Raw genomic sequence first — 12,000 nt, forward strand, 5'->3', positions numbered from 1 at the left:
GTTTTTTTTTTTTTTTTTTTTTTGCTTTTTGGAGGGCAATTGGGGTTAAGTGACTCGCCCAAAGTCACATGGCTAGTAATTGTGTCAAGTGTCTGAGGCTGGATTTGAACTCAGGTCCTCCTGAATCCAGGGCCAGTGCTCTATTCACTGTGCCATGTAGCCACCCCATATGTATACTGTTGTAGTTTTATTTTCTCTTTTATTTTGCTTTGTATATCTCCATATTTCTCAATTTTTTAAAATTTATGATTCTTAAAATATTTTCTACTCAGATCTTTTTTAAATTAAATTTTATGTTTTTTATTATCAAGAATTTATTTTTCTCCCTTACTAAATGGAAAAGAAAGAAAAACTAATGAATGAATAAGCAGTTTTTCCAACAACATAGTCAAAGAAAACCAATTTCTGTATGCACCTAGTCCAAAAATGTATGTCTCACTTTCCATATTTAGTCCATTACCTCTCTATCAGTAGATGGGTAGCATTTTGTATCACTTATGCTCTGGCACCTTGGTTGATTAGAATCTTAAGTTCTTCCAAATTGTTTATTTCTACAATGTTGATGTTATATATTGTTCTTCTGATTCTGCTCACTTCACTCAGCATCTGTTCATACAAGTCTTCTGGGTATTTCTGAAACTGTCTCATTTCTTAACAGCACAATAGTATTCCGTTACTCTTGGTCAGCCATTCCCCAAACAAGGGATACCCCCTTAGTTTTCAGTTTTTTGCCATCACAAAAAGAGTAGCTATAATTTTTTCTCTGTAGATATCCTTTTCCTCCTTTGATTTCTTTGGGGAATAGGTCTAGTAGAGGTATTGCTGGATCAAAACCTCTAATACAAAGAGATCAAAGAAATAAAATATCTTACAAATATGAAAAAAATTATAACTTCTCTTTATGTGTTTTTTTTGATACCTTGTCTTGACGTAGAGGTGACCCCAGGCTCTTGAAGGCTATACCAAAGAGATTGAGCCATCTCTACAAGGTAGAAAGACTTGGAATGTAGCCTTGGCAAAAAATTGTGCCTTGTCATTTAAAGACCACCCTAATTAAATTCAGAGGAGTTCAATCCAGGAGCATGGCCAACAGAGGATTTGTTTTTTATCCAGACCATCACAGTATTAAACCATTTACTACAGGTGTAGAAGAATTATAGAAGAACCACTAGGCTCAGTGGATAGAGTGAGGGATGTCAGGAAGACTCATCTTCCTGAGTTCAAATGAGACCTCAGACACTTACTAGCTATGTGACCCTTGGCAAGCCACTTAACCCTCTTTGCCTTAATTTTCTTATCATAAGCTAGAGAAAGAAATGGCAAACTACTTCAATATCTTTGCCAAGAAAACCCCAAGTGGGGTCACCACAGAGAGACTCATCTGAAAAGACTGAACAGCAGCTGATTTCCAAACCACATTGTACAATACATTGTAATGCATGAATGTGCCTATTTCTTCACACACCCCACCAACACTATTTTGTGCCAAATGTGCCAATTTGGTTCTTTGGAGTTGGTGCCTTGGAGCTGTTTCTATTTGCATTTCTTAGGGAGTATAAACATTAAACTTCATTTTATTAGGCATAGAGACCAGACCTGACATTTCATTGATATAAGGAACTACTAGGTAAGGAAGCTCCCTCTACTCAGGTACCTTCTCTGCAATCTATTATCTTATAAAGTTACCTGAAACCCTGGGAGATTCAGTGACTTGCTCAGGCCCACATGGCCAATTATATGCCAGAGGTTGAACTTGAACCTGGGTCTTCCTAGTTTTGAGGCTGGCATTCTATCCACTATGCCAAGCTACCTCACCATCATCTTATTTGGGAGGATAAACACTTTTTCAATGATTGTTTGTACTTTGCATTCTTCTTCTTTTTTTTTTTTTTAAGGCAATTGGGGTTAAGTTACTTGCCCAGGGTCATGCAGCTAGTGTCTAGGCCTGCATTTGAACTCAGGTTCTCCTGACTCCAGGGCCAGTGCCCTGTGGATAGAATCCACTGAACTAACTAGCTGTCCCACTTGGCGTTCTTATATAAGTTATCCTTTGATAATTTTATCTACTGGGAATTAGGTTTCAATAGTTGTACCAATATTTTTTAGGTATTAAATTTTAATGTTACATTTACTATAAATATTTTCCCTAATTTATTATTTTCACTTTATCTTGGTTATATATTTTTATTACACAGAAATATTTTATTTTTATGTGGTTTAATTTACCTGCCTTATTTATAATGATTCCTTCAATAAACATCCCTTTTCCACAAATGAGATAAATATGTAATGCTAGTTTAAAATGTTTATTGTTCTTTTGATGTTTTATTCATTAATCCAACTTTAATGTAATGTGTTGAATTCTATGAAGGGCTAAACTTCTTTTTTTTGGTCATTTTGCTACTTAATTTTCCCAATAACATTTACTGAACAATGAATCTGTTAAGAGTGGAAACTCCTTGAGGGAAGGACCTGTTTGCTCCCCAGCACCTGGCATAGTTTTTGGCACATTAGTATTTAATAAATATTTGTTTAATTGAATCACATCTTTCCCCTATATTTTGTTGTTTTTATCTTAAATTAGTCAAGCACTAATCTTTTATATATACTTGGTTCTGTTTTGGGGCTCTCTATTTTATGCCATTAATTTGTTATTCTTTTTTTTTTTGGTTAAACTGCCAGATAGTTCTGGTGAAAAACTGATTTGTAGTACATTTGAAAGTCAGCTTCAACAAATCCCCGATCATAGTTTTTTTAAAATGATGTTTCATATTTTAATTTTTCCATATAAATTTAATTATGATTTTATACAGCTTTATAAAGTAATCAGCTGGTATTTTGATTAGTATTCCATTAAACCTGTAAATTAGTGTGAAAAATATTGTCATTATAACTGAAGGCCAATCTGATTAGTGCTTCAGTTCAAATAAAGAAGTGTATAAAGGGACCACATGTGAGACTTGCTGTTGTAGAATGAAGTTTATTGGAGGCATAAATAGAAACAGGTGTCAATTACCAAACCCATCAGCAAAGCATAGTTCATTTCAGGTCCTAGACCAGAGGCTCAGACAACCAAGAGATATCCTATATCCCAGACACTTGATTACATAACAGTTACATGCTAGGAATAGTTGAGCTCACTACCCCAAATACTTAAGGCCTCTCAACCTGAAGTGGAGATATTTTTATACTTTTTAGGGGCCAGGTGGAGAAGTAGTGAATAACAATAATATCTAGCATTTTATTCTCACAACTACTTTGGGAAAGAAATGCTATTATATTCCCATTTTACTAATAAGGAAACTGAGGCAGGCAGAGAGTAAGTGACATACCCAAGATTATGTAGCTATTAAGTATACGAGCACATTTGAACTCAAGTCTTCTTGCTTGTGGTCTAATGTTTTATATTCACTGAGGCTCATTCCCACAGGGTGGAAGAATATAGTTGAGATTATGACCTTGGATTTGAATTTTATTACTGTTTTAAGATGAAATTCTTTTTTATTGATTTTGCACATGTCATTGATAGAAAACAGGAAGTGTGATTTTGAGTCAAGCAGTTTCTTTCTTTGCTTTGGGAAAGCAGATGCTTGATGGGAAAGCCAGGGTCTGAGAGAGACTGATTTTGGGGAAATAAATTGAAGTTGAAAAGTAAAACTTAAAACACATTCATGTTTCTATCATGTGGAAAGCAAATTGAGTAAGTTCAGGATTTTTGCCTTTCAAGCTGATTTACAAGTCACAGACCACTATACTCTACTCCTTGGTAGTACAAAATCAGGTCCTAGACATGCAGTAGGTTATTAGAAGAGGCATAATTAGGTATGCTTGAGTTTGTTGCTGACAGCTCTGTGGCAGGTCTGCTCAAAAATAACAAATATAGAAGGTTGGGGCTTTGAAATGATAATCCCTGTTGAGGCCCATAGCATTCACTGGGTTCTTCCAGTTAAGACTCCATTCATCTGGGAGCAAGGTGACCTGTCACTATGACTATGGCTAATCCTAGTGGTGTTAAAATTCAGGCTCCATGGATGAGGAAATTGGTGATTTTCATGTTCAGGAACATCAGGATGGTATCCCCTAAGGAAAGGCTGCCCCCTCAGGGGACTGTGAAAATAATTTGTGTAAATAAAAGAGACACAGGGTAGCTGTGGGGAATTAAAAAAAAAAAAGAAAACTGTCAAAGTTTTAGAGTTATTACCACTCCCCTTATCCTGCATCCCTTTATTTCTTCTCCCTTGGATTCCCATGAAAGGGGTGTCTTAGAAGGTTTCTTTTGTCCTAACATGTCTCTTCCAATTTCAGTCTGATCTTGCAAACTTTTGTTTCTTTTCTCTATGCACAAGTCAGATAGTTGCATAAAAGATGATTATGGAGCAGCTGGAAAGTTTTCTTAAGGACTATAGTGGAAGAACTTACTGTAAAAATGGAAGGGAGGGATACTGGTGGTGATGGAGAACTTGATGTTCTGCCAAGATTTGATCTGGACAAATTGATCTTTGAATAATTTTGCTGAACCTGATTTTTTTTAATCTTGTAGTTTTTTAAAAAAAGTTTTATTGATGCTTTTGTTTATAGCAGGTTGTTTCCTGATTATAAATCTTCCCTCACCCCATACTCCCTTTAAAACATTCAAACAGTTAAGCAAAATCAAATGACACAAGTGTCTGACATCACATGCGACATTCTACACTCATTCCTCCTCTCCCTTTCCTCTCCCTCCCACCCGCAAAAGGACACAAGTAGGTTTTAGTATCTGTTCTCCTAAACCAACACTGGTTATTCTAATCCTGTTTGGCTCCTGAGTAAAGTCAGCTTCCTGCACTGTTAGTTCATGCAATCTGTCTTCATACTAACCCAAGGGTGTCATAGCCTGGCTTGCCTGTTGGGGTCTGATCCTTTTAAGGATCAGAAAACAATGAGATCTTCAGAAAAGCCCAACCACCAGCTTCTTTTTTTTTTCCCTGAAGAAACTTATATTTCAATGAGGGAGACGATATGTATGAATCATAACATACAATATATATACAGAGTAGATGGAAGGTAACCTTAGAGGAAAGGTTTTTTGGTTTTTTTTTTGGTCTTTGTTAATTTACTTTTAGTTTACAAGATTCATTACCACAATTCCTTGAGTTTCAAATTTTCTCTCCTTCCCTCCGCCCCATGGTTGCATACAATCAAGTATCTGCAAATACTTTCACATTAGGCATTAGGTTATAAAGAAGGATTGTAACAGATGGAATGAAGAATGGGAAAGAGGAAACAAAACCAAACAAGAGAACAAAAAGGGGCAGGTAGTTTGCTTCAATCTGGGTTCAATCACAGTTCTTTCTCTGGATGTAAACATCTCTCTCCATATTGAGTCTTTTGGGTTTGACATGTCTCTGGATTGCTGAGAAGAGTCCAGTTTATCAAAGTTGATCATCGCACATATGTTGTGTCTGTAATTGTGTACAAATTCCTCCTGGCTCTCCTCTTCTCACTCAGCATCAGTTTGTATAAGCCTCTCCAGGTCAATATGAAGTCCATCTGCTCCTCATTTCTTGTTGCACAATAGTATTCCATAACATGCATATACCACAACTTGTTCAGCCATTCCCCAAGTGATGGGCACCCCCTTAATTTCCAATTCTTTGCTACCACAAAAAGAGCTGCTATAAATATTTTTGTACATATGGGTCTTTTTCCCACTTCTATGATCTCCTTGGGATACAACCCTAGAAGTGGTATTACTGGGTCAAAGGGTATGAAATTATTTATAGCCCTTTGGGTATAATTCCAGATTGCTTTCCAGAATGGTTGGATCAGTTCACAACTCCACCGGCAATGCATTAGTGTTCCAATTTGTTCACATCCTCTCCAGCATTTGTCATTTTCCTGTTTTGTTATCTTAACCAATCTGACTGGTGAGATGAACCACCAGCTTCTTGAGGCTACTTCTTCTATCCCTCTCACTTCCCCTATTTATCCACCTGGGGGAGAATGTGCTACTTGGGACTCTTATTAGGGTTTTAGAATATCGCTTATGAACATCGGTATGTCATTTAAGTAACCTGATTATAAACTACTTCAGTTGCCAATTAATCAACATGCCACTGCCTCAGATTAGAGCAGGCATTCTTAACCTGGGTTCTGTGAACTTTGAAAAAACATATTTTTGACGACTATATTTAAATACAATTAGTTTATTCACTAATCTTATTATTTTTATTTTATGCATTTAAAAACATGATTCTGGGAAGCACTGATCACCTTCAGCAGATTGCCAGAGGGGTCCGTGACATAAGAAGACATTAAAATACCCTGGACTAGGGTTCTGCTTACCAGGTGTCTGACCTAACAGGTAATCAAAGATCAAAATAGGAACACAAAGAGTAAGATGGGAGGAATACCAATGGGTTCCATCTTGTAAGTAAATTCCCCTCATAATAATTACAAACCATATAAAGTTATTTAGGTCCATTATAAAGTTATTTAACTATCAATTTTCTACAGAAATAATTGGTTTAGAATTATAGCAATCACTAGATTACTATACTAAAATATTGTAAATTTTCTTCAGAACTTCTAGATTTTTTCTTCTTCTGCTAAGCTTCTAGTCCCACATCCTGTTAACATGCCACCTAGTATATAATCATAATACGTAAGAGTTGCTGTCATTTGCATAGCACTTTAAAGTTTTCAATGCACTTTACACACGTTCTCTCATGACATTCTGCTCTCCTGAACTCCGGTTTTATTGGAATAAAACAGGGGCACGTTCTGAGACAAATAGTCATGAGTAAAAATCTCCTTTGGCCTAAGAAGTAACTAGTTGTGAAGAAGAGTTATACTGTAACTGACTTAGGACTGTCCATAATTGCCAGTTAAAAGGGAGGAGTGATGCTGACTGGTTAGTGATAAAAGGAGCAGTATAACCCTAGGCCAGGGCTTATCTGCTCAGACCACCTGATATTGCATATGCCTAAAATCTGAAGTAGCTTACTTTTGGTTTTGAGTCTTGGCAGAACTGAAAATGCAATTGGACTGTGTTTCAGAAGACTTTGGGTATACATCTGCCAGCCTTGAGGAGAAATACCTTGTCTGGTCACCTCTGATTCTCTGAATGTTCCTGGATTTGATGGGACTCTGCAGATACCTCAACCAGCCAGTGATACTATTTGTAACCGTCCCCCATAGTTGGATTGGCCTGTGCATTGGAACTGGGGATTGGCAAGTGTTTGTGCTGGACTGTGCTCCTGGATGAACTAATCTGTAATATTATGAATAAATGATCATTGTGTGGAGTCAAAATGCTGGTCTTAGAGCCCAAACTTTCATGTTAGATCCCTAAAGGACCCAAGGTTCTGTTAATGGATTTATAGGTAGAGGGTGCTCATGCCCGCAGTTATAATGATAGTGACAAGTTCCTAAAAGCAACAGTGAAACGAGTATTGTAGAACTTATCAGTACTGAATCAGAAGAGATGAACAAATCCAAATGATTGCAAGGCGAAAGGGGTGGGAGCTCTTCTCAAAGAGCAACCATCCCACACTGAGGTGATAGTCATAGGAAGACAAACGTCAATTGGAAACAGCATAGGTGTGAGGTTACCAGTTCCACAGGAAGCTCGCTTCAAACCAAGTCCCACTAAGCCACTCAGAAGTTGTACTTTTATAGAGTCTTAGATAAAGAGCTGACAAGACACTAATAGTAGATGTCTGCCCTGTAACCTCTGAGTCAAGGCAATGGGCTAGTCTGGACCACTAAAATCAGAGTGTTCTCTGAATCATTTAATAATGGTAAGGCCCTAATGCCTGGGATACATGTATACTAAGACTTAAATGACTGGGAAACTGGACATTGCTCTCTCCCTAGCAGCTTCCTTGCCATGGCACAGTTATACTTGTTTCCTGGGGCCCTGACCCTCATTCCTTATTAGGTGATTCAGAGAACACTCTGATTTTAGTGGTCCAGACTAGCCCATTGCCTTGACTCAGAGGTTATAGGGCAGACATCTACTATTAGTTTTTTAGATTTTTAAAGCATTCTTCCCCTCATTGGCTTTTGGACCTCTTTTGCCATTTGGGTTAGTGTATTTTTTATAAAGGTGTTATTTTCTTTAGTATTTTTTTGGGTCTCTTTTAGCAAGCTATTGACTCATTTTTTCATGATTTTCTTGCATCACTCTCATTTCTTGTTTCAATTTTTCCTCTACTTATCTTACTTGATTTTCTTCTTTTTTTTAAATGCTCTATTAACTTCTGATTTATATCATTCATTTCCAACAGATTTTGAGTTACAAATTTTCTCCCTGTTTTTCCGCTACCCACCTCCCCAAAATAGCAGTCCCACAGGATATCCCCTCCTCCAATCTGCTATCTCCCATATTTTCTCCCATATTTTCTCCCATACCCCTTTCGACTTTTCCAGTGGTTCTCTATACCCCAGTGCCTGTATATCTTGTTTCCCAATTACATGTAAAATAGTATTAATAATAGTATATATATAATTTGAGTATTTGATTTTAAAACTTTGAATTCCAGATTCATTCCCTTCCTCCCTTGTCACCCACCCTTACTGGGAAGATAAGCAGTTCAGTATAGGTTGTACATGTGTGGCTAATGCAAAGTGATAACATAGTAGATATATTGGAAAAGACTTTCCCTCCCTCCTATCCCACCTCCCACTTGTTCTATTCTCTACTTTGATCCCATCCCTTTTCAAAGTGGTTGCTTCCAACTTTCCTCCCCCCCAGCCTGCCCTCCCTTCCATCATCCCCCTTCTCATCCCCTTCCCCCCCTACTCTTCTGGAGGGTGAGATACCCAATTTAGTGTGTATTTAATTCCCTCCTCAAGCCAAATTCAATGGGAATAAGGTTGACCCATTCCCTTATGCCTTCTTATTCTTTCCTTCCATTGTAACCATTTTCCCTTGCCTCTTCTTTATGAGATAGTTTACCCCATTCTGTCTCTCCCCATCTCCTTTCATTATCATCCTCTCTCACCTCTTAATTTCACCTTTTAGGTATCATCCCTTCCTGTTAAATTGGTCCTGTGCCCTCTATCTATGTATACCTTTAAACATATATACATACATTCACATATGTATTCATATGCCCATATACCCTCATATGTAGACTATATATGTATATATTTCTATTCCCTTCAACTATTTTCATACTGAGAAAAGTTTCATAAGTTACAATTATTGTTTTTCCATGTAGGAATGTTAATAGTTCAACTTTGATAAGTTCCTTATGATTTCTTATCCCTGTTTACCTCATGCTTTTCTTGCTTCTTGTATCTGAATGTCAAATTTTCTATTCAACTCTGTTTTTTTTTTCATTAAGAATGCTTGAAAGTTCTCTATTCTACTGAAAGACCATATTTTCCCCTGAAACATGACACTCAGTTTTGCTGGGTAGGTGACTCTTGGTTTTAATCCCAGCTCCTTTGACCACCGGAGTATCATATTCCAAGCCCTTTGATCCTTCAGTATAGAAGCTGCCAGATCCTGGGTTATGCTGATTGTGTTTCCACAATAATCAAATTGTTTCTTCCTAGCTGCTTGTAATATTCTCTCCTTAATCTGGGAATTCCAGAACCTGGCTATAATATTCCTAGGAGTTTTCTTTTTGAGATCTTTTTCAGGAGGTGACTGGTGGATTCTTTCAACCTTTATTTTGCCCTCTGGTTCTAAAACATCAGGGCAGTTTTCTTTGAGAACTTCCTGGAGATTGATTTCTAGGTTCTTACTTTGATCATGGCTTTCAGGTAGTCCAATAATTTTTAAATTATCTCTCCTGGATCTATTTTCCAGGTCAGTGGTTTTTCCCATGAGATATTTCACATTGCCTTCTATTCTTTCATTTGTTTGGATCTGTTTAACAGCATCTTGATTTCTCATAAAGTCATTAGCTTCCATTTGCTCCAATCTAATTCTGAAGCAATGATTCTCCTCAGTGAGCTTTTGAGATTCTTTTTCCATCTGACACATTCAGCTTTTTAAGGCATTCTTCTCCTCATTGCCTTTTTGAACCCCTTTTGCCATTTGAGTTAGTCTGGTTTTTTTTTAAGCAATTGGGGTTAAGTAACTTGCTCATTTCTGGGTGTGGTGCCAAGTATCTGCACCCGGATTTGATCCCCAGGTCATCCCGACACTGGAGCTGGTGCTCTTACTTGCTGAGCCACCTGGCTGCCCCTAATCAATTGGGGTTAAGTAACTTGCTCAAGGTTACACGGCCAGGTGTTTCTGGGAGGGTGCTAAGTGTCGGAGCCCGGATTCGATCCCCAGTTTGTCCCGACACTGGAGCCGGTGCTCTTACTTGCTGTGCTACCTGGCTGCCTCTAGTTAGTCTGTTTTTTTAAGGTGTGATTTTTCTCAGTCAGCCTATTGACTCTCATTTCATAATTTTCTTGCATTGTTCTCATTTCTCTGACCAACTTTTCCTCCACTTCTCTTATCTGCTTCTTAAGGTCCTCTATGGCCTGTAACCAGCTCGTATTTTCCTTTGAAGCTTTTGGTGCAGGAGTTCTGACTTCACTGTCTTCTTCCTGTTCCATGCTTTGCTTCTTTTTGTCCCCAAAATAGGAGTCTAATGTTGGAATCTCCTGTTTGTTTTGTTTCCTTTGCCTGGTCATGTCGCCCCTCAATCACTTGACCCCTGGGCTTTTTGCCACAGTAGGACTCTGCCACCAGACAGGGGAGCTTTCGTCCCAAACCCTGGGGTTTTCTCAGCTGCCGGAGGTATTAGGTGGGTGTCCTCTCTGAGGTCTCCCCATGCTCTGGCAAGTTGGTCACATACCCTAGGACCTCCACCCTAGACTGCAATCCAGATCCAAGCAGGTTAAAGCAAGAGTGATTACCCCTCAGACTGGTGCTTGGTCCCCCTACACACTGCAGGCCAGGAGCTGAAGCTGCCACGTGGTGCTGGCTGGCTGTGCCAGTGGCTCAACGGCTTCTCGCCCCGGGTGCAAAAGCCACACTCTCCCACTTACTGCGTCCCAAAGTCCATACTGCACTAACCTTTCACTTTGTCCTTTGCATCTATGTGTTGATAAATCTGGAAACAGCCACAGCTGCTGCTGATCTGGAGTCCCTCCAGCCGGTGGCTGGTCAGGCCCGTCCTGGGGCTAAAGCCTCAGCATGGTGCTGGGCTGGTCTCCCAGAGCACTGCGCTGGCCAATTCCTGGTGACCTGCTGGGCTGTCCTCAGCAGGAGGTTAGCTTCTCTCTGTAATTTTGTAGATTCTGCAGCTCCAAAGTTTGTTTAGAGTGCCCTTTTTACATGGATTGGGAAAGGTGGAAGCTGGAGCAGCAGGGAGGTCCTGCTTCTACTCTGCCATCTTGACTCTGCCCACCCCCATTCAATCTTACTTGATTTTCAAAATCATTTTGAGCTCCTCCTCTTGGAGGCTTTGGATTCAGGAGCTTTGACTTTGTTGTCTTCTTTGTCCCAAAAGTAAAATTCTATTGTCTGATATTCCCAGACAATTATTTGACTTTTGAACTCTTTGTCAAGATAGGACTCCGCTTTCAGAGTGGAGAGTGCTCTGTCCCAATTTTCAGGGGTTTTGTCCAGCTGTTGTCAGAGCTACTTCTAGGCATCTGTAAATTTTCAGTTCTTCCAAGGTGTTTACTCCTCTTTTGCTTCTCTCCTGGCCTGTGCTCTGGTCTGTGAATGACTACAAGCACTCTTTTCTGCTTTGAAACTGTGAGGGGGACTCTCTCTCCACAGCCACCACAAACTGACATGCCAGTGCATCTCCTCACCCTGGGACCGCCACTCACAACTGTGACCCAGATCCAAGCAGTGCAAAACAAGAGAATCCTGCTTCAGTGCCTGCAAAGAGATCCCTGCAATCATCCTCTGATCAGCTGCTTGATCCCCCCACCATCTGTGGACCTGGAGCTCTGGAATCAGCCACTGCTGCTATTGCTGCTGCTTCCACTGCTGCCACCTCCACCTGCCTGGGGCAGGATCCAGAATTTCCTTTTCTTTCACCCAAGTCTGACAGA

The 12,000-nt window shown here is 39.3% G+C and overlaps 1 long non-coding RNA gene across 2 annotated transcripts in view; it reads left to right on the forward strand.

Moving 5' to 3' along the window:
* The window catches only part of LOC138153538 (uncharacterized), a 16,578-nt gene extending 9,285 nt beyond the window's left edge, over positions 1–7,293 (forward strand). For both annotated transcript variants that reach the window (XR_011166408.1, XR_011166407.1), the window contains exons 2-3: positions 6,243–6,343; positions 6,999–7,293. This is a non-coding gene — a long non-coding RNA (uncharacterized lncRNA). The remainder of the gene's footprint in view (positions 1–6,242; positions 6,344–6,998) is intronic.
* Positions 7,294–12,000: the final 4,707 nt, after the last annotated feature.

This window comes from Petaurus breviceps, unplaced genomic scaffold (genome assembly GCF_028583685.1).
Source record: "Petaurus breviceps papuanus isolate PSGF00001 unplaced genomic scaffold, PetGlider_PUasm1.0 90994, whole genome shotgun sequence".
Taxonomy (NCBI): domain Eukaryota; kingdom Metazoa; phylum Chordata; class Mammalia; order Diprotodontia; family Petauridae; genus Petaurus; species Petaurus breviceps.